The sequence below is a fragment of the Mytilus californianus genome, unplaced genomic scaffold (genome assembly GCF_021869535.1).
Source record: "Mytilus californianus isolate M0D057914Y unplaced genomic scaffold, xbMytCali1.0.p SCAF_7, whole genome shotgun sequence".
Lineage (NCBI taxonomy): Eukaryota > Metazoa > Mollusca > Bivalvia > Mytilida > Mytilidae > Mytilus > Mytilus californianus.
This window is the reverse complement of record NW_026262723.1, coordinates 31,259,977-31,279,624: the sequence shown is the minus strand read 5'-3', so window position 1 is coordinate 31,279,624 and position 19,648 is coordinate 31,259,977. Positions and strand designations below refer to the sequence as shown.

The 19,648-nt window shown below is 31.9% G+C and overlaps 1 protein-coding gene across 2 annotated transcripts in view; it reads left to right on the top strand.

Moving 5' to 3' along the window:
* Window positions 1-2,489: 2,489 nt before the first annotated feature.
* The window catches only part of LOC127710026 (monocarboxylate transporter 12-like), a 32,426-nt gene continuing 15,267 nt past the window's right edge, over window positions 2,490-19,648 (top strand). Inside the window, exon 1 of one of the 2 annotated variants that reach the window (XM_052215744.1) lies at window positions 2,490-2,593. The gene's annotated coding sequence lies outside the window, so the exon portion shown is untranslated. Of the gene's footprint in view, window positions 2,594-17,026; window positions 17,117-19,648 lie in introns of those variants that run through there. The other variant, XM_052215745.1, reaches the window with a different exon arrangement.

Here is a 19,648-nt window from a genome sequence, read left to right as displayed (position 1 = left end):
TATAGGTCACAGTACGGTCTTCAACACGGAGCCTTGGCTCACACCGAACAGTAAGCTATAAAAGGCCCCAAAAATTACTAATGTAAAACCATTCAAACGGGAAAACCAACGGTATAATCCATATAAAAAACGAGAAACGAGAAACACTTATGTACCACATCAACAAACGACAACTACTGAACATCAGATTTCTGACTTAGGACAAGTGCAAACAAATGCAGCGGGTTTAAACGTTTTAATGGTACCAAACCTTCACCCTTTTTTCTGAAACAATAGTGTAACATTAGTTTATCCTGACTTTTTTTTACATAAATTGTCATCCTGCCTTTTTTTTTTGCCAAGTTGCCCATTCTGCCTTTTTTTTACTCAAAACTCCTGTCCTGCCTTTTTTTCCAAATTTCATCCTAGTCCCCCATAAAAATCAAATGATAGCTCCCTAAATGTAACACAAACCGAAAGCTGGGTTTGAGATGCTTTATCTGTTGTTGTATTCAGCAAGTAGAACAAGAAAGGATGAGCTACAACAAGAGTCCTTATATACGTTGGTCTAATATTTGGTCTGCACGTATGACAATGAGTTAATTTTGGTTTTTTGGGAATGTGTATTTGACCAAAGTGACAGTCTCAAGATGCATAGCAAAGACGTCATCCGAATTTGCAATTGTCTTTAAAAGTGTTGCCATAAAGTTACTTTTTTCCTTCAGTATGGCCACGAAGTGGTATATTCTGTTTTTCACAAAGGATGATTACATCAACTATTTTTGAAAGTATATGTCGGTTTTTTGTTAGAATCTCATGATGAAAGGATGACAGTGAAGAACTTGATAAGCTATTGACTTGGATATTGAATTTGCAACACCCAAAAAGTCTTGTCCCAATTTTACACAATCATGGTGAGAAGAATCATCTTGTAGGTGTTGTTTTACATGTGACAAGTTTGACCAGTCATTTACAGGAGACAAAATTCGAAATTATTTTATTTTCATATCACATGTCGTTTGGCAAAAATAGTACAATAAACGTTTTGCCTAGTTAAATCCTTAATGCTGTCTCCTTGACTTCAGACTATCAGACACCACCACTTTCATTGTTAACAAGATTTTATATATAATAAATTGCTTTGAACAATAGGAAATTGAGTAGAATTCACAGTAGATTCAGACTTTGACAGAAAATGAACAAATATGTAATATCATATCATTTGATTCATAAAGTTAATGTCGTCATTGAAGAAAGTATTACAAGCCTAATGTGCTTTTAACCAATTCTTTTAATTTATTTAGATTTAAATATTTTTTTTCAAAATTCATGTGTACGCCCGGGCGTTTTGACGTAAACGTAGCTACGCGCCTGAAGTTTATGTGTTACTTGTAGTAAAGCTTTGTATTTAGGACTATCAACATAAAATCAATGGTTAGTAAAGAAGGCGAGACATTTCAGTGTGTGCACTCTTGTTACATAACCATATAGTTTTTTTTGGCATATATATATATATATCTCTCTCTAGTTTTAGGGTGTGTGCACTCATTTTGATCTTGCATAGTCTTAGCCTATCTTTAAATTCTCTAAATTCCAATATTTTTTTCTGTATCCCCCCAAAAAATTGATTGCAAAATAAGTAAAGATAAAGATTTATATTATTGTTATGCAACCCAAGAAACAGTGAAGCATATACTATTATGTATACAAATTGACCAACGTTAAATCGTAACTCAAGAATGAGATGAGCCTTGGAAAATAAAAACATTATAAAAAGTAAGCGACAACCGAAATCTTTGAAAAAAATATTAACCAATGCTCTCGTTTGCCAACTGATAATAAGAATATACTAAACCTTATGTTACAAAATGCAGACGACCAAATTGTGGAACATGTGAAAATCTACCCGAAGGTTCCGAATTCAATTTTAAACAAGGCCAAATATTTAAAATAAAATCCGATTTCTGGAAAACTTTTATACACAATGACATGCACTGGTTGTGGAGAAGATTACACAGATCTAATAGGCATGTCACTTCGAAAAAGAATATAGAATTATAGACAAATACCATTAAGTGGACACCGGCTTAGATACTTGTCAGTGCTATGCTAGCAGGAACACCATCAAATACAAAATATTTCCATTTCATCAGTGTGCTGATGGAACGACAGAACCAAAGAGAATCAACAAAGAGACATTTTTCATACATAAATATAAACCGAATTTTAAGGTATTATTAAAACTCTATAATACGGCTTTATCAGAAATCTCTCCAATAATTCACTGAGAACATTGGGTCATAATATTGTATACTATGCAAGTGCGACTAATATTAAAGGAGACACGACCCGACCTATTTTGTCCCAAAATATTTATTTATACCAGAGAATAAAAGTTTTAAAGTTTTAAAGTTAATAAACTATTTAAACAGTAGTAAAGTAGATTAACGCGGGAAAAGTTATGGTACTCATCTGTACGCTGTTGTAAGGGAGGTAACTCAAAACTACAAGGTCGCCAAGGTCAGCATCCTTAACAGGAACAATTAAAATTGCTGAAAAAGACATGCTATAGATACATTAGTTGAATGTAATCGTTTATATTCCGTGATATGGGGTAAGCTTTAAGAAAAAAATGTTGGAACTGCATGTCATCTGCTAAAACCGTTCAATTACCTATATATCGGTTCATTTTGTTTGTGTGGTAAAACAGCTGATCGATGATCGACTTTGTTTACATTTTTGGATCGATTCATTAATTGACATTATCACATTTACAGCTGATCAAAGACTCATTAAAAAATGTTAGAATAAATTTTGCTGTGGAACTGTAGCTCTTAGGTCCTTATGATATTTTTTTGACAATTTGCGGACTCCACAAATTAATTTGTCAAAAAATATCAGAAGGACGGAAGAGCTACGGTTCAGTCCGCAAATTGTCAAAAATTATCATAAGGACCGAAGAGCTACGGTTCAGCAGCTAGAATAAACAAAACAGAGAGTAGGCAATACCTCTTTTACCTGTGTATATCAGTGGATTCAGAAATTTTCATAAAAGGTGGGGGGGGGGGGGGGGGGGGCTCCAGTCATGCTTCAGTGATTCCCTAAATAATCAATCAAATTTTTCCCTTAAAAGGGGGGCACATTTCTCTCTTATTTTCTTTCAAAGTTCAAAGAAACAAGTCTTAAGGACGCTATTCACTGATTTTAGATCCTCAATTTTTATCCAATTTTCCAAAGTTTACAAAGCGTTAATTATTGTTATGTTCAATTTATTAATTCTTTAACAGATTTATAAAGATTGTAACATTTCAACAAATAATGTTTAAACAGTTTTTAAGTACAAAATCTTCAAGATAATAAATGTACTATTGTTAACTAGTTTGAAAGTCGAAGAATATAGTTCAGTCGACAAATTATGGTAGAATATTTGTCTTTGTGGTATTGCTTATAAACCATTACAGGTCCCATACTGTTGTGGAATATTTCATTTGTGGTCCAACTAATGTCTTACCAGCGTGCTCTTTGATGGATTTTGAGCTGATGTGGAGGTGTGATAAACCAAGGCTTTGACTGGCTTTAAACAGGGTGTTGTTTAAATGTCATTCCCAATCTAGATCATTTGCTTTTGTCCAGTCCAGGTATTTAGTTAACCATATCCCTTGATGATAAAATTGAGAATGGAAATGGGGAATGTGTCAAAGAGACAACAACCCAACCATAGAGCAGACAACAGCCGATGCATACTCCAGAGTATTTGTTTGTCTTATGATGCCATCATGGTGTAAGTAGGAGAAGGCTGTGGGACACCTTGTCAAGAGCTAATGTAATAATTACGCCATTTACCCGTAGACACAAATATGATTGTTACGTTCGTAATAATTTGGGTCCTAACCTCCTCACCTAACATTCTGGCAAGTCTTAAGGTGGCTAGGGCGTCTTAATTAAAATTGATAGAATTTTTTAAATATTGTCAAAATGAAGTGTTTATCATGCTTTTTTCAAAAATATAATAAAAGTATGGGTCACCAGACTTTTTTTCATGCTACAGGTAGTGCAAAATTGTTAGATTTTGTATAGATAATGCATGACAAATCAGATTTTGTGTGATAAAAAGAAAACTACCTGATAGAATTTTAAGATATAATGTGAGAAGATAGCTCTTATAACATGCTTTCAGATAAGAAAAAGAAAAAATGGGCTCACCGAACTTGTTTTCTTGCTATAGATTAAAATATGTAAATTCACAACACTTTCTATCATAAAAATGACTTTATCAGAGTTATCTCCCCTTATTTGGCAAAGTTGAAAAAAAAATAATCAAACACAAATAAGGTGTTTTTGAAAAATTACAGCAATAATTATGATAAAACATACAATTTTCTATAATTATATCAAAAAAAGAGGGACGAAAGATACCAGAGGGATAGTCAAACTCATAGATCGAAAACAAACTGACAACGCCATGGCCAAAAATAAAAAGACAAACAGACAAATAATAGTACAGATGACACAACATAGAAAACTAAAGACTAAGCAACACGAACCCCACCAAAAACTTGGGGTGATCTCAGGTGCTCCGGAAGGGTAAGCAGATCCTGCTCCACATGTGGCACCCGTCGTGTTGCTTATGTTATTACAAATCCGGTAAATAGTCTAATTCTGTAAGTCACATTCGTGAAAAGGGAAGGGTATTGTAGTTACGACATAAGGAACATATCGGATATCATCTGTGAAACGGTTATTCCATAACGGTCAACCAACTCGTGATGGCGTTCGTAAAATTTACGAAGGGATGATTTCAACTTCACCATTTGGCACTCTTGGCTTAATAGCTTCTTTGTGAGCAGCAATCCCCTATCAAGGAAATCATGATAGGAAACACAAGCCCGGGAATATCGTATCAATTGGGAGATATATACTCCGTATGCAGGCGCTGCTGGAATGTTGCTACATAGAAATGGAAAGTTCACAATTGGAAAGCTGAAATCATCTCTTTTGTCGTAAAGTTTTGTTTTCAACCGACCCTCATTGTCAATTTCTAGATGTAAGTCAAGATATGAGGCAGACTTAACTGTATCTGTAGTATCCTTTATCTCTAGTTCGATGGGATAGATAGAGTTTTGAGTAGACTACTAACATACATTGTACCTAATGCTCGTTTCACTAACCATTTCAGTCAAATTTGTAATAAAATGACAAAAATCAAGTGAAAAGTTGTCATAACACTGTAAAAAGCAATACTAAAATTACAAGATCAGAATCATCAGATGTGTACTTGCAAGTAAAGATCATTCGTCAAGAAAAACATGTGACTTTTCCAGATTTTGTCGTTAAAAGTCGAAATATGAAAAAAATTTATAAAAACAAATTCTTTCCTACAGGCGCTAATTTTTATGGACAGGGAGGGAGGAAACCCATATTAAGTAAACATGTCCACTGACGTATTTGACCTTATTACATGTATTAACATGAATTGGTTTCTTTGATATGTATGTTTTTATATAATTTTAATAACAAAGTGTTTGTTAGACAAATGTTAGACTGTTGCAATTTTTTTTGTTTTTATCATTTTGACAGACAATCTTTAATAGGGCCATAAAAAAGAATATGTTTGTTTGCCCTAACCCTACCTACCCAGAAAATAGCTGCCTACTCAAAATCTTTTATTGTCCTGATGTGAAAAAGTTTTTTTTTTAATCATATAGGCATGAAGACTAAAAAAAATCTGACACTTCAATTTCTCTTTGCCGAAAAAAAAAGAAAATGCCTACCTACCTACCCACTGTCTATACCTTTGGGTAGGGTTTGGGCAAACCAAAATATTTTTAAGTGTGGCCTAGTCAAGGTTGGCAAAAAACATGTGAATACTAGAATTGACCAGGCCACAGTAAATATTGGTAAATACTGGTCAATATTGGTCAATTGGAATTTTTTACAGGACATTAATATAAAAACCAGTTCCTACCTGATGGATTACTGGGTAAATTTATTTTTGTTTTGGTTTTACACAGATATAAGTAAATTACCAATTATAAAAGACAAAAAAATGATCAAATCCTGTTGGATACAGAAATAAAACAGACGTCTACATGTAGTTAATCACTAAATGACTAATTCTTCAAGAGATTGTAGTGTTGGGAATCGACTGGAAAATTATATTTGATTTCGGTTATAATCGTTTTTTAATTTATTATATATATGCAAACAATGTAGGAATTTATTAATAACCTTTTCCTTATAAATGTAACACATGTGAACGTCATAATATAGTATAGTATTGAAGACGCATTATATATAAAAGCATACAGATATACATATATGATAAATGTAAAAATATGTACACCAAAAATTGTGTAAATATTTAAAAAATGGATATTTTATGCAGTTACTTATATTTACAGGGATGTGTCAAAGGTTTCACTAAAACAATAAAATATTTTAGATACAAAAGAGAGAAAACAATTATTCTGAGTAGTTAGTTTTAAAAATTGTTGAAAAAATGATCTGCTTTTTTGGGATAAAAATGTCATGGAAACAAAAGAAAAACACAGCATCCTCCTTTCATATACTAAGTTGATACAATAGATTACTTACACAGTGAGTTGTATTTTTCATATACCATAACAATTCATTTGTGTCTTGCATCATGCAGTTATAGGAATTTTTTTTTAATTGTAACTGGGTAATGATTTCTAAAGATTATACATGTATCTAAATTAATTAGTGAGTTTTATTTCACATTATAAATGAGCCGTAGGGCGTATTTAAACCTGAACGCATTAGAAAAGAATACCCCACTTTACTTTGACTGTTAAAATAGGAATAGGATGCAAATCGTTGCAGAAAAATAATATTTTTTGACGTAATATAAGTCACATAATCATGAGAATGCATATTTTAAGGTTTTTCTATGGTAGGTCTTTCATTTGATGAATCCTGACACCCCTCGGTGTGTTATAGGACAAGAAAAACCTTAAAATATGCATTATCTATTACTTAATAGTTTGGCAAAAAACACCCAAAATAGCTTAAGGCAGTCTATGGAAAAAATGTCATTATAATAACCTATATCTAATAGATGGGGGTATATTGTTCTCTGTTCTATTTGTCCTCCTGAACAGGATCAGGTTAAATAAGATTTTGGTTTAAGGTAGTATTTTATGATGTTATATTGTCACACCAACTTGAAATTTAATACACATTTTCATTTTGATGTGAATTTTTTGTCCCAATTACTGTTAATATTCGGTTTAAGATTTGGTTTAATGTAAATTAAAGTTTTAGTTTAGAACTTTAGGATAGTTTTTGGTCACATAAACATACACATATTCATTATAAAGTGAACTATTTAATATTATGTATGCCAAATAAGGGTTTTGAGCAAGATTTCATGGTGCATTGCACATGGAAAAGTGATAGCGTGAGCAGGGTATGGTGTTCCTATGGACACATATATTCTTGTTCAATATACTGAATAAAAATAAAGAGATGTGATATGATTGCCAATGAGACAACTATTCACCAACGTTCAAATGAAGTTGATGTAAGCAATTATAGGCAACTGTACGGCCTTTAACAATTAGAATAACCCATACTGTATGGTCGGCTATAAAGGACCCCGACATGAAAAATAAGAAACAATTAAATTGAGAAAACTAACGGCCTAATTTATATCAAAACAATTTACGAAAAACAAAAATGACAGACATGAACTAACAACAACCACTGAACTACATGCTCCTGACTTGGGACAGGCACATAAAGAATGTGGCGGGGTTAAACATGTTTGTGAGTGCTCAACCCCCCTAACCTGGTACAGTGTTGTAACAGTACAACATAAGAACAAACTATAAAAATCGGTTGAAAAAGGCTTAACTCATCAGATGGATACAAATAGAAATAGATCTAACAAAAAATACAGAGTGGATGTGGACAGGTACTTGTACATGCCAAAAACGAAAAGACACTAAGTACAGATCTGAGAGTACTAGCAGTTACTGACAGCTAGTTCAAATTAAGCCAATAACAATTAATGAAAAAGAACATGTATCTAAGACTAAAATATCAATCAGTACACATCCAAGGCCACACTTAAAAATATTTTGGTTTGCCCAAACCCTACCCAAAGGTATAGACAGTGGGTAGGTAGGTAGGCATTTTCTTTTTTTTTTCGGCAAAGAGAAATTGAAGTGTCAGATTTTTTTTAGTCTTCATGCCTATATGATTAAAAAAAAAACTTTTTCACATCAGGACAATAAAAGATTTTGAGTAGGCAGCTATTTTCTGGGTAGGTAGGGTTAGGGCAAGCAAACATATTCTTTTTTATGGCCCAACATCCAATGTAAATTCCGAAATTATTGTGAGGATTTTCTTTATGCAGATAATGTGACTTCGTTGGTATCCCCATACTTAGAACTCACATTCTGATATCTGATACATATATCTGTATACATATTTTCCTAAAATTGGAATAGTTAATATCTCAGTTTTGTCCATTCTTCAAAAATTGCAATAATAAATGCATGCAATAATTTCTGAATTTACAGTTAGCAAAAATAATTAACTGGTACATGTATATAAGGTTTTGAAGCAGAATAGGACATGATATCCAATGGACACATTTTTGTTTATAAAAGTTCTCTATCCTTGTTATTTCACACTTACCGGTATAAATGATTTATGGAAATAAAATTAAAGTTCAATAAACTTAAAAATATGTTTTGTCACATGAATCAGTTATTCAATACTTTTGTGAAAGATTAAGATATATATATGTTTATGAAATCTTTGATGTGAAACATTTTTTTTCCTCAATAGATATAGTTTGATAGATTTGATGTAAACAGGATTTTTTCTCCAATGATTTTGGGATAGAATTAGGTATTTATGTCAATGTAATCTCTGATGTTATTATGTAATAGAACGTTTATTGAATAGATTATACTTATTTCTTTAAATTTAAAAATTAATGCAATCTGTTTAAATTTGTGGAAACATATGGCAATGAAAGTCTAAACAGAATCTGATATTTGCCCAAATGTAGTTTTTATCATGTTTTTCCTGAAAAAATAAATTATAAAGAATGGATCATCAAACTTGTTTTCAAGATAGTTGACATTTACTTGTAGTGGTTAAACTCAGAATTTTAAAGCATTACCATGATTATGTGAACAGAAAGAAAGCTAAAATGATAAAATTTTGAAATAAAATATGACAAGATAACATTGATAAATGCTTTTAGAAAATAATTGAAAATAAATGTGGATAGTGTCCACATGTGGACACAGATGATACTCCCGCTTGCATATCAGATAGTTATAAAGGGACATAACTGACGAACGGTAAAAGTGACGCTACCCAAATTTGAACTTGATCTGAGTTTTGTGGTAATAAGCATTGTGTGCAAGTCTCATAACATTTGGTTGAGGCTAACTTAAGTAGAGAACAGAAACTAAAAATTCAGCATTTTTTCTATTTGTAAACACGCATAACTCTAGAACGGTTGTGTATAAGTATTATAACATTTGGTTGAGACAAACTAAAGTTAGAGAATGGAAATGAAAAATTAAGCAATTTTTATGTTTATAAAGGGACATAACTCAAGAATGGTAAAAGTGTCGCCACCGAATTTAGAACTTAATCTGTATTATGTAGTAATAAGCATTGTGTATAAGTTTCATAACATTTGGTTGAGGCAAACTAAAGTTAGAAAACGGAAACAAAAAATTTGTACTTGATCTTAGTTTTGTGGTAATGAATATTGTGTATAGGTTTCATAATGTTTGGTTGGGGCAAACTTAAGTTACAGAATGGAAACTAAAAATTTTGCAATCTTTCGATTTATAAAGGGGCATAACTCAATTATGGTTAAAGTGACACTACCCAAATTCAACTTGATCTGTGTTTTATCAGTGGAAGTCAAAATTAAATTTTGCATTGTATAAAGCATTGATTGTAGTTGATTCAACTATAATCATGGACAAAGGAAGATAACTCCAATTTTAAAAATTACTTAATATTTAGAAGAAAATAAAAATTTTGCAATTTTTCCATTTATAAAGGGGCATAACTCTAGAACGGTTAAAGTGACGCCACCAAAATTCAAACTTGATCTGTGTTTTGTGGTAATAAGCATTGTATATAAATTTGATAACATTTGGTTGAGGCAAACTCAAGTTAGAGAACGAAAACCAATTTTGGGATGTACGTCCCAAAATTGGTTTCCGTACGTACATATGTACAGACAGACAAGGGTAAAACTTAATGCCGCCCCCGCTACGGCGGGGGCATAAAAATGAGGTTACTCTACTTGTTTTCTTGTTACATAACAAAATAAATAATATACTGTTCATTCCTTAAACAAACTAAATTATAATGCAGAGTTTAATAAAATTTTGAAATGCAAGCAAAACCCTATGGTACCTACTAGATATCTAAATCTTCCAAGGTTTATCACTACTTTTAAGATACACAAAATATAGTGCATTGATCATAACATTCTAAACATCCTATCCATGAACATTTCCAGAAATTTATCAATGAAATATATTCTCAGATATATATTCAAGTTTCAATGTGATGTTATATTTGTCAAGAAAATTACATAACTTGTGCAAGTTGCAGGAATCTAATCTCTGTTCTTAAAATATCAATGATGTCATTGTTTAAGTAATCTTTAAAATTTGACTTATCTTCCTTGATCCATAGTTGAATCAACTACATCAATGCTTTATACAATGCAATGTTTAATTTTACTTCCCAATGATAAATTAAAGCAATCTTTACCCTTCTGTGCTTACAAGCACTTTGATTAAAGTTATTTCTAAAAATAAAAGTATAAAATAACTCAAATTAGTTTTATGTCTCGCCTTGACGGAGTCAAAAAGCGAGACATATAGGTATGCTGTTTCCGGCGGCGGCGTTAACAACAATGTATTAGTTTGTGATTAGGTCTAGTTTATGGTGAACCACAAGTTGTAGGTCAATGATATTTGGTATTCAGTTGTATTAGCATTGGCACATCTCATTTCCTTGGAGATTATTTGGCCCTGCCCCCTCAATCATGGTCTATTGACTTTGAAACTTTTGCTTAGTTTACATGTATTAGTTTGTGATTAAATCAGTTTATGGGGAACCACTAGTGGTAGGTCAATGATAGTTGGTATTCAGTTGTATAAGCATTAGCACATCTCATTTCCATGGAGAATATTTGACCCCACCCCTCAGTCATGGTCTATTGACTTTGAAACTTTTGCTTAGCTTACATGTATTAGTTTGTGATTAGGTCAGTTCAAGGGGAACCATTAGTAGTAGGCCAATGTTAACTGGTATTCACTTGTATAAGCATTAGCACATCTCATTTCCATGGAGAATATTTGACCCCGCCCCCTTTGTCATGGTCTATTGACTTTGAAACTTTTGCTTAGTTTACATGTATAAGTTTGTGATTAGATCAGTTTAAGATGAACTGCTAATGTTAAGTCAATGATATTTGGTATGCAATTTTTTTGGCATTTGCAAGTACCGTTTCCATGGAGATTATATAGCCCCACCCCCTCATCATGGTTCATTGACTTTGAAACTTTTACATAGTTTACAAGTTAATGTTTGTGTTTAGGTTTGTTTAAAGAAACAACTTATAATAAGTCAATGGTATTTGGTATGCAGTTGTATTAGCATTGGCACATCTCATTTCCATGGAAATTGTTTAGCCATGTACCTTCAGTCATGGTTCATCGACTTTGAATATTTGCATAACTTACATGTTAAAAGTATTGCTATTTTAATTTCAACATTTGCATTATCAAAATTACAAAAAAGAGAGTATGAATAGAGACTTCTATAGGTACCGCCAAACTCCTTTTAACAAGTCTTTATATCTGTGGAAGAATGTGGTTAATGTTCTCAAATATCATAATCATATTATCAATTGACATTTATTCATCCAATTGCTTTAAATATTACAATCTTTGACAGTGAACAATATCACAAGTATTAAAAGGTTTTTGTTATGTTTATTCCGGTCAATTTTGTCTCACCTTTACAAAGTTGAAAAAGCAAGACTAAAGTGTGCTGTTTCCGGTGGTAGCAGTGACGGCAGTGTCAACAATGTATTAGAACATTTGTTTGTCAGTTTTAGGGGAACTGCTAGTGGTAGGTCAATGATATTTGGTATGCAGTTGTATTAGCATAGGCACATCTCATTTCCATGGAGACAATTTGGCCCTCAGTCATGTTCTATTGACTTGGAAACATTTTCTTAAGTTTACATGTACATATATTAGTTTGTGTTTAGGTCAGTTTAAAGGGAATCACTTAACTTATGATAAGTCAACCCTATTTGGTATGTAGTTGTATTCGCATTGGCTTTTCTCATTTCAGTGTAGGTTATTTAGCCCTGTACCTTCAATCAAAACATATTTTTGTGTCAACAGTATTATTTTGTATATTGTAAATTGAGAAAATTGAACTCTGGGTCAAAACCAGTAAGATGCTCGTCATTCTAGTAAAATAAAATTTTAAATGGAGTGAATTTATGTACAGTTCAAATTTTGAATTTTTAGTTATACCATTGCCAATCATGTTGATTGTCCAGTGAACAATTTGCTCAGACCAGTAAATAATATAATTTGACCACTGGACTGCACATCAGGTAAACCACCTGCACCCTCGCCTCGCGCAAACTGTTTAAATGTGCATCAAGCACATCAAAAACTATATATACCATTCAAATTTTATATACCAGTACTTTGATTTAGTAGCATAAAAAGAAGAGCAATCAATTCTTTCTCACAGCAAAGGTGGCATATTGGGCATTGTTTTTTTTTGTCAGGTATAAAATGTCTTATTGATAAAACATACCATTATCTTATCTGATATTTTGACTAAAACCTTTAAATCTTCCGTTGGGATATCAATTGATATTTTCTATCAAAACAAAATATTCAATATATTGATAAATCAATGTATGTCAAAATTAATACCAACTTAATGTTATAAAACATGAGTATGAATAATTTGAGAAATAGGGTATGAATACATCAATGAGAGGGAACCTATAAAGGAACCTAAACATGAACATATACTGTACAGCAGGCTTATATATATAAAGATCCAAACCAAATAAAGGATTTAAACAGAGATGTATAAATTCACCGTTTCAGAATCTAATGCATTCTGGGTGATATTTTCAAAAGTGTACACCAAAACGTTGTGATTGGTTTAAAATGTTCCAAACAATGGAAATTCAACCAATGACGTAACGTTATTTTCATTTTGGTGTACGAACAATGAGATTACCCATAGTCCTATAGATTCTGAAAAGGCAAATCGGGAGCTTCATATATTTGAAATCCCGGAATGGATAAAAAGAATATCATGAATATTGGGACCTAAGGTCAACTCTGTCTAAGAGAATTGCTTCCTCATATATATAAGTTTTAGTAATGATATCTTGTACAATATTTTATTTATCATAATGAACATTATTATAGCATTAGTTTTTCTGAATATAACTGTACTGAAAATATTAAAGAACCTTATTAACTCCATTTTATACCTTAGATTTACCTACCTCCTTCTCAGTTTTCTAACTGTAATCCCTTACCCCCCAAAATTCAACCCTAAAATATAATCTGTGACAAAACTAACTCTTATATGTAAAATTTCAAAGCAAAATTATTTAAGGAATGACTGTAATATTTTTTCTGTCTATGAAGAAATAACATCAAAAATGTGGTGCACACTGAATAACCCGCGTAGCGGGTTATTTTAAAGTGTGCACCACATTTTTTATGTTATTTCGAATAGACAGAAAAAATATTACAGTCATTTCTTATAATTTAATTCTAAATTCTATTTCAAACCGGAGTAAACCATGAAAAAACGTTGATGACGTCACGGTCACATGACAAAATTATGTCTATGAGCTGATAAACAAAACAACGTCAGCCAATCAGAAGACGCGTTACATCCAAAATTAAATTATTCTAACATATATAATAGATATAAGAAGATGTGGTATGAGTGCCAATGAGACAACTCTCCATCCAAGTCAAAATTTATAAAAGTAAACCATTATAGGTCAAAGTACGGTCTTCAACATGGAGCCTTGGCTCACACCGAACAGCAAGCTATAAAGGGCCCCAAAAATTACTAGTGTAAAACCATTTAAACGGGGAAACCAACAGTCTAATCTATATAAAAAAACGAGAAAACACTTATGAACCACATCAAGAAAAGACAACTACTGAACATCAGATTCCTGACTTAGGACAGGTGCAAACAATTGTCAAATAAGTCAACTTTTACTATAATGGATAGAAGTATAAGTTTTACTAATTGTTGAAAGCCAAACAGTGGCCAGTGGTTAGTCCTTGTCTTATTATCATTTAATGGACAATCTGTATATTAGACGTTCTTTAAATAAGGTACACATGTAAGTAGACATGAAAAATAAAAATCAATTGACATGTTTATGTTTTGTATTTTATAGATTTAAAATCATTTGTGCGTAATATGATATAAATTTAAGGATGTTAAACATATACCAGGGTATGTTTTTACCAGTTATTTTGATCTAACTTTTTGTGATCAGGTCACACTGAATGCAAATATAACTAAATGATATATTATTGATATATTTTTCTGAAACAATAAATTAATTTTAAGCCCTATTTGTTATGAATCAACCTATATATATTTTCATGTGAAATTAAACTTTTTATAATGAAGAGTAATGGCTGATCTTTATTCTTAAACATTTTAAATTTTTGACTCGAAAATATGATGCAAAAATTTTGATTAATTTACAAATTATCTATGCATGGGGCAAATTTAACTTCATGTATATATATATATATGAACAAGGAATTATTTGAATCTGGAATAATTTTTAATTCTGGAAAATTGATAAGAAATGTATGATGAAAACTAACCCAACTAAAGAAGGTTAGCCATGCATGGGTTAGCCATGCGTTCATAGCTAAGGTTAATTTTACTTTCACTGATTCAGTATAAACTAACTAACACCCCTTAGCCATGCATGCATGGCTAACCCTCCTAAATTGTGTTAGCTTTCATCATATATTTCTTCCAGAATTCAAAATTATTCCAGATTTAAATAATTCCTTATTTATATTATATCTTTAAAAACATTTGTGTATCATTGACATGTTGTGTCGTTGGGTTGCTGTCTCTTTGAGTTAGACCTTACATTTCCTTTATTTTATAGCAGATGTCAGATGATGATATATCAGGCTTTAATAGATATAAGAAGATGTGGTATGAGTGCCATTGAGACGACTCCCCATCTAAGTCAAAATTTATAAAAGTAAACCATTATAGGTCAAAGTACGGTCTTCAACATGGAGCCTTGGCTCACACCGAACAGCAAGCTATAAAGGGCCCCAAAAATTACTAGTGTAAAACCATTCAAACGGGAAAACCAACGGTCTAATCTATATAAAAAACGAGAAACGAGAAACACTTATGAACCACATCAACAAATGACAACTACTGAACATCAGATTCCTGACTTAGGACAGGTGCAATCAATTGCAGCGGGTTTAAACGTTTTAATGGTACCAAACCTTCACCCTTATCTGAAACAATAGTGTAACATCACAACATAGAAAGACACACTATAAATAACAATTGAAAAGGCTTAACTCAATCAAAAGACATATTAACACCAGTGAACATACACTGAACAAATAAATTTGATCTATGATACAATGTAAATCCAGTATAAATAAACTAAGGGAAGAATAATAAAAGTAACATGTTATACCGCTGTAAAATGTTAAACAATTTAAGAAAAACAATATGCTTGAACAAAAATATCAGCCATTTGCAATTACTTTTAACACAGGTAAATGAAAATAATTTTGTTGTTAGGTATACGTGGACAGTTCAAATAGAGAAAGGAAATATTTTTACAAAATAAATAATTTTGATGTTCATAGTATGAAGAAGTGAAAATTTATAGTAATACCAAACACTTAACAAAGCTGGTGTTTGTAATGAAATTTGGGCTAATTGGCACATTAAAATAAGGCTCAGTGGCAAATTGTAGATTTTAAGTCTTGGTTGCAATCATGGTAAAGGCAATAATTGATTTAAATGTTGTCTCGCCTTGACAGAGTGAAAAAGTGAGACTTAGGTACTTGCTGTTTCCAGCGGTTGCGGCATCAACAATTTGTTAAAGTTTGTATTAGGTCAGTTTAAGGAAAACCACTTATAAAAAGTTAAAAGTATTTGGTATGCAGTTGTATTAGCATTGGTATATCTCATTCCCATGGAGATTATTTGAGCCTTCCCACTCAGTCATGGTCTATTGACTTGGAAACTTTTGCATAGTTTACATGTGCAGTGGTGGATCCAGGTGGGGGTTCCGGGGGTTTGACCCCCCTTTTTTTGACGATCAATGCATTTGAATGGGGACATAGTTGGGAACATTATTTGACCCTGTACCTTTAGTCATGATCCATTGACTTTGGAAAATTTTGCATAATTTAATTACAATTTACATGTGATAGAAAGTAAATTGTAATTTCAACATTTGCATTTTACCATAATAAAAAAAAAACCCAAAAAACCATACAGGCGAGACATATCTCTGTGTCAACAGTTTATTATAGCAAAAGCTAAAACTTGACTAGTGGCAATGGTAAATTTTTTATACAATTTTAAATGTGTTTATAATAAAATACTCTATTCACGTCTTTGTCCCTCAAAATTATAAGTCATGGTTAAATACATGTTATAGTACAGTTATAGTACACATGTCTGATTTATTTAATTTCCTTGGATGAATGATCACATTTAATAGGATTTGTATGATACAGTCGACCATGTCAAAAGTTTATAGATATGATCAGTCATTCAAAAATATATAAACATAATGTAAATATTGATGAAATGAACAATTTACAATATCCTGTCACTATTCTTTAAAATAGATACAAAATCTAAATACGGGTCATAAATTACAAATTGTCATGCACATCTATAAGTATTTAGCTTGAACCGGGAAGAAAATTTTACGCACTTGAAGTTTTTTTTTATGATTTTGCATACATTTTGTACATGTAGAATTTCTAAATAAGTATGTGAGGTATAACCAGACTAATAGACCGTGAGTACAAGACATATTTTAAATAATTATTTTCTGAAGGTGATAGGAAGTTGCAGTAAGGGAACGACCATTTAACTTCAAGGGGAGGTTATGGTTTTTTCCTAAAAAAATATTCTGATCCCTTATTTGATGAAAAAAAATATTGTGGTCAAGCAGATGACAAAAAAAATATTCTGAACCCTGATTTTCCCCATACCCTATAGTGTTAAATTTTGAAAAAAAAAAAATTGATTGATAGTGTCGGGGAAAAAATGTTCGCGTTTTGTGCGAAAAAAAATTTCTGATTCAGACAAAAAACCATAACCCCCCTTGAAGTTACATGGTTGTTCCCTAAGGGGGAAGGGATATAATTAGACGTTTTCTGGTAAAGAGTTTGTCTTTCCTATGGCATTATCTTACAAACTTAAGATGTAGCCTGAGCTTTGCCACTAAATCTACATACATTGATTGCTTTATTGAATTATTGTTGCTTGTGGAAATTATTTTATGCATATTTGGGACAAAAACAAATTAACAATTAATTACAATAGGTATGATCTGCAAGGGATGAAGGCTGGGAAATCTGGACTGCCACTGGAAAAGATTTATGTTAAATTGGGACAGAAATTTTCCCTTGTGAAAAAACACTTACAAACTCTCAGAGTTGTTGCAAGGGTTTTTTAAGGTGCATTTTGAAGACCTTTAATAACTTTGAATTTGAGCTGAAGAACAGCTATAAAAGCTCTATTTCTTTGATTTAGTTTTTTCATATGCATGTTGTGATATTGTGTCATGATTCGATACATGTACATCCTTGTATATACTGGCTTCATTTAGTAAAATCTTCAAATAATCCTCCGGTCTGTGTTTTTGTCAGATGTTTTTCTGCTATCTATGGATCTGATGAGTTGAGCCCTTAAATAAAATTCCAACTGATTTTATTGTGTGTTCTTATGTTGTACTGTTACACCACGTACCCAGTTTATGGGAGGGTTGGCACCTTCAAACATGTTTAACCCTATGTGCCTGTCCCAAGTCAGGAGCCTGTAGTTCAAAGGTTGTCATTGGTTCACATCCGTCATATTTGTTTTTTGTAAATTGTTTTGTTATAAACTAGGCCGTTACTTTTCTCAATTGAATGTCTGTGTCTTTTATAGCCAACTATACAGTATGGTTTTTTTTATTGTTGAAGGCCCTACAGGTGCCTATATATATTGCTTACATCCACTTCATTTGAACTTTGGTGGATAGTTGTCTCATTGACAATCATACCACATCTCCTTATTTTTATACTCATGGGAAAAGATGACTGTCATAGTCCAGAATAAAGATACTGTATCCTAGATACAAGAAGTCAGAAATAAAAAATTAATTATATCAGTACAGTTCATATGTACTTCGATAATGTTTTCTTTGATGTTGATGGTAAATACCATAAATCACAGATGTGAGAGATGTAAAAACAAAGATAAAGCACAATTAATAGACATGTTTTTACAGATGACAAATCTCTCCCATTCAATAGAAGTCCACACCCTTCATATTAATTAGCTATGTAATAACTATTTCCAATAGATTTTTGGGTAAACTCCAGTATCCTAATATATTTCAAATTATATGTACAATTTATCATGCCAAAATATCGAACATCTTTAAGAAAAGTTCTCTTTTATAATTTATTATTAAGAACATTTTAGTCATTTAGTTTATATCTATTGACTGAGGATGGAAGGAAATAGTCAGCATGAATGGGAAGATATCTCCTCCATTTTTACAGGTATTTTTCTTTGTTATATATCAGAAATGTGTGAACAGGTTAATTCAATCACATTTAACAATCATAGACAACATTTTCATCCTTCCCACTACCATTTTCTTTTTTGAAATACCTTTTCATTTCAATTGTTTTTCATTTTATTTGTATGGCTTGACAACCAACCTCTTTCTTTAAAGGAAAAATATTACCAAAAAAAAGTGCATTTTTTTGTTGTTGTGAAATGAATTTATTGATAGGGGACCACATTGGACCAAGTTCTTATATTTGCAGTTTACAGCTGTGCTTTTGTTTCTTAATTAAAAAATATCATATATATGGGGAGGGGATTGAGGGAAGGTGGTATTTATTAAGCTTGGTAAATAGATTATTTTTTTTGTTTTAAGGGGAGATAATTTAAATGTTGTTCAAGGGATTTCAATTATTTTAACAAAAGACAAGCCAACTTTTCAGCATGATATCGCTCACATCTCTTCTTACAACTGTAAAAGTCTAAGGCAGAACAATATTGAGAAAAACAAATGAAATAAATCTTATCTTAAGCATGTTAAGTCTTTAATTAATATTTTCATTTCCAGTGAAGTCCTTGGCTGTTTTTTGCCCCTGCCGCTAAGCATAGGGAGCGTTAAGTGTTTCACTTGACTGTCCTTCTGTCCATCCTTCTGCCTTTCCATCCGTCCCATTTTCATTTCCGCACTCTAGCTTAAGTTTTCGTCAGCCAAATTTTATGAAACTTATACACAATGCTAAGAACCAAAACTTGCAGACAGAGTTTGAAT